The sequence below is a fragment of the Perca flavescens genome, chromosome 2, assembly GCF_004354835.1.
Source record: "Perca flavescens isolate YP-PL-M2 chromosome 2, PFLA_1.0, whole genome shotgun sequence".
NCBI lineage: Eukaryota > Metazoa > Chordata > Actinopteri > Perciformes > Percidae > Perca > Perca flavescens.
Genome location: NC_041332.1, coordinates 35,465,096 through 35,468,326, shown reverse-complemented (window position 1 = coordinate 35,468,326; position 3,231 = coordinate 35,465,096).

Genomic DNA, 3,231 nt, shown 5'->3' with positions numbered 1-3,231 from the left:
GGCTCGGTTGTGTCTGTTTTTTGTTTTTACAAATCAAAGTACAATATCTTTGACTTTAAAAAAAAAAGTTGATGCAACGGTATAACTCTGAAAAGAACTTTGAGTGTGGGGATGAGAAATATTAAAGGGTTGACACTAGAGCCCTGACAATATATTTGCCAATATTATCTGCTTGCAGATATATAGGCGAAAATGTAGTTTGATAAGTAACGAGAAATTGCATTACTGAAATGGTAATTTTTAGAAAGTGTTGCCATTACATGTTCGGTCCACCAGAGAGCTCTACATTTGTTTCAAGTAGGGAAGTGTCCCATTCTGCACATATCTCTGTCACAATTCTTAAAACTAAAACTAAATGAAAATATTAGCAAACACTTATTTTAACATTGAACTCTTGTATTGGTCAGCCTTTAGTTGACACCCAACTATGGCTGGGTAATTTATCAATATTGTGATACAAGATTAGATATAGATTTTTGGATATCGTAATATGGCATAAATTTAGTCTTTTCCTGGTTTTACAGGCTGCATTACAGTAAAGTGATGTAATTCTATGAACTTACCAGACTGTTCTAGCTTTTCCATTACTTGCCTTTACCCACTTAGTCATTATATTCATGTTACTGATGATTTTCTCCATATTGCCTAGCTCTACTATACTATGACTTTTTTCTGACTTTATCTTACTTTACATACTATACCAAATTTGGCCTGTGCTCCCTTTTATTTTGTCCCACCATGGCACGTACATTTTGTGCAGCTAAAAAGTACTTAATCCCAGTTTTATGGCTATGTAAACTTCCCTACATACGTAAGTGTTATCTACGAAGAATTACAAGAATTATGGTATTCTTCAACATCATTTATTTTTGTTGTGTTTTTATTATTTTATTCTCTTAAGGAGATCAGTCAAGGGCTCAGCAGCAACAGCAAAGTCAGGAACAAATCTCCAGTAGAAACTACAAATACCCAACACTGCAGCACATAAGGTCTTCCCTCAAGATCTTTAGGTTAAAGGGTGGTAGCCACATTCATTTTTAAATTCATTTTTTTTAGTTTTCATTTGAAACAAATTGTATATCCAAATACAATTCACATTTTCTATAGGCTCAAACTACCTCTTTTTTCAATAAACAATTCCAGGGCTGGGAAGATTGGCAGAACAGGCCAACAAGACCAGAGCCTTAGGCTAACCAGATGGTACGTGACTCATAAGCATACAACGTACCATTTTGAGTGAAAAAACGAACAGAAAATCCAAAAAAAGTCAAAGGTACAAGACTGTACATATCGTCATTTCAGAGCGAAGGAACTACTCATCCCATAAACCACTGCGCACCACTGAAGAAAGGAAGCTACATTAGTTTAGCTAATAGCTAATTTGGCTAACCGCTAGCTGAGACAGCATGTAATAACTTTAAAAGACCCTCAAAATAAAACCTGAAAATAACCGTTAAAATATATAACGGCTGTTACATCAGCTGTAGCCTGCTTTTCCCAGTGTTTAGTTTGAGTTAACGTTATTTTAGACTGAATCAAGGGCTACGTTCAGACTGCAGGCCAAAGTGGCCCAAATCCGATTTTTTTGGGGTCAAGTGACCAGGTCAGGCTTCTTCAGAAGTAGTGTGAACACTCAAATCTAGCCCAGATCTGATTTTTTTCAGATCAGATTCAGGCCACTTCCATATGTGGTCCTGAATCCGACCCAGATCTGATTTTTTTTCAATACGACCGCAGTGTGAACAGCCAAGGCGGATTTGATGTGACTTTTACCTCAAAAACCCTCGCTGCGTCCACTCTCCGCGCGGGGAAGGGCGGGGCCCCCTGCTTCCAGTGCGGCTGTTAACCGGGGCGGACTGTCCTCATTGTTACCCAACCGCGCGTTGCATCGCCAGAGCGGGGATCGGCTCACGTAAAAAGGTGATGTCGGCAAACCCCCCCCGACCCGCCTGTAAACACGGAACAAGGAGTTTAACGCGCTCGCAAGTCGGGGTCGCCCTGTGGTGCAATGAAAGTGAAAGCCGGCGTGCGCCGACTGAGGTGGGATCCCGGTCCCTCGGGGTCGGGCGCACCACCGGCCCGAGTCGCCGCACCGCCGGGGAGGTGGAGCGTGTGCGAGGGCGAAGCCAGAGTGGTGGAGGCCCGTAGCGGTCCTGACGTGCAAATTGGCCGTCCGGTCACACAGACCTCTTTAGTGAAGCTGCAGCCATAAACCCGCAAATTTGTCTCTCTTTCTCTTCAGTCTTCTCCTCCTCAGCACCTGCGCATGGCTGCCATTACACAAACATTTTAATACAAAATAAAAAAATAAAAGCTGAATAATAAATAAAAATGCTGACTTCCTCCATAACCTCCCTAACTTTAGTGCAACAGCGTGCTGCGTCTGATGTCATTGTTATTGTTCTTTTGAGCATGCAGGTCAGTTCAAAACCGCAAAATGTTCACACTGGAATCTGATATAGGCCACATTTTAAAAGGTCATGTGAACAGCCAAACAAAAAATCGGATCTGAGCAAAAAATCTGAATCAGGCATTAAGACTTGCGGTGTGAACATAGCCAAGCTGTCAGCTAGCGGTTAGCCAAATTAGCTGTTAGCTAAACTAACGTTAGCTTCCCGGCAGAGGCTATCGGCAGAAGCGTGGAACAGATCGTGATTCGTGCAGTGTTGTAAATCCTCGTGACGGATCGTGCAGGCAGCTCCCCCTCCTCACCAGCATGAGTTCCACCAATCAGAGGCATCACTGTGGGATTGTTCAGGATTGTGGGTAATGAAGTACTTATCCGAGATATCGCGACTAAAAGACGTTTATCTCAAAACGAGGTTGGTGCCCCATGATTTTTGGCGTCTATATAAGCATATAGAATCACTTAGTCACATTGGCATGCTGGTTTTAAGTCTACCATCGACTGTCCGGGGCGTCTGGGGGGTTTTATAAATTCATGAAAATGTCCGGTTTTCACTGTTTTTCATGGGACCATTAAGCGTGTACTTAAATTGACTGGCGCTTTGCACACAATACTATGGTACTTTGTTGTGTGACATAATTCCCAAGAGGCTGCCTTGTGGGTGGCTCTGCAATGCGCACATACACAGGGACCAGAGCAGACAGGGAGCAGAGACCAGAGCAGACAGGGACCAGAGCAGACAGGGACCAGAGCAGACAGGGACCAGAGCAGACAGGGACCAGAGACCAGAGCAGACAGGGACCAGAGCAGACAGGGACCAGAGA